Here is a 1053-nt window from a genome sequence, read left to right on the forward strand (position 1 = left end):
AGGAGAGTCACATGAACCTGGGAGGTGGGGGCTGCAGTGAGCCAAGATCACACCACTGCACTCCAGCCTGGGCAACAGAGCAAGACTCTGTCTCAAAAACAAAAACAAAAACCCATAATTTTAAAATCACTACTCCTTTTTATATAGCATTTCTCAAAATCACACAGGCACATATATGCACCATGGATACATTATAGTTCCCATGTGTACATGGATACATGTGGTTTCTTTGATATTCCTAGAAAAGATTCTCTCTAATGGAAATACTAGATCCTTTTGTAACTCATAAGCATGATGACTGAGGTTTCACACACATGTATGAAATGTGCCTCCCTCAAACTGATAGGGACAGGAGGCAGGGAAATTCTGGGCAGAAGACAGTGGGTCCCTGGCAAGGGCCCCACCCTCAAGCCTGGAACCGCAGCCCAAAGTGAGAACTGACATCCCTGTTTTCCCACTCAAATGTTGCCTTTTCCAAAACCCCCATGGCCCGTTCCACCCCCGATCCTGTGCCTATAAGAACCCCAGACTCTGCGGGCAGAGAAGAGCGGAAGCAGATGGATGTCGGAGATTATGACTGAACATCAGAGAGAAGTGGCTTGACTTCAGAGGGACAGCTTGACCGTGTAGCTCTGGAGAGGTGTCTAGCTGAGGGCGGCCAGACTCTGGGGGAAGATTACCTTCCTGCTCCGTCCCCTTTTCAGCTCCTCTTCCTGCTGAGAGCTGTTTTCATCGACAATAAAATCCCCTGCATTTACCATCTCCAACTTGTTTGTGTGACCTCATTCCTTCTGGATGCTGGACAAGAACTCGGTACAGGTGTGAAAGGCTGTCACACTGACCCTCCACTGAGCTGTTAACACTTAAGCTGTCTGTGGAGAGCAAGGCTAAAAGAGCACTGACTGTAACACTCCTTCTGGGGCTTCAGGGGTTGTGGGCGCACCCCTAGAGGCTGCCATGGGGGTGGTATAAAGTTCATTACTGCCAGCGCCCAAAAGCAGTCACCCGGGCTCCTGCACCTGCTCACCCGCATGCTCCCTCCTGGGAGAGGTC

General features: G+C 50.1%; 1 pseudogene; it reads left to right on the forward strand.

Annotated features, from left to right (window-relative positions):
* The first annotated feature begins 270 nt into the window (after positions 1 to 270).
* LOC116272570 lies at positions 271 to 342 on the forward strand (annotated as a pseudogene).
* Positions 343 to 1053: the final 711 nt, after the last annotated feature.

Source organism: Papio anubis, chromosome 1 (genome assembly GCF_008728515.1).
Source record: "Papio anubis isolate 15944 chromosome 1, Panubis1.0, whole genome shotgun sequence".
NCBI lineage: Eukaryota > Metazoa > Chordata > Mammalia > Primates > Cercopithecidae > Papio > Papio anubis.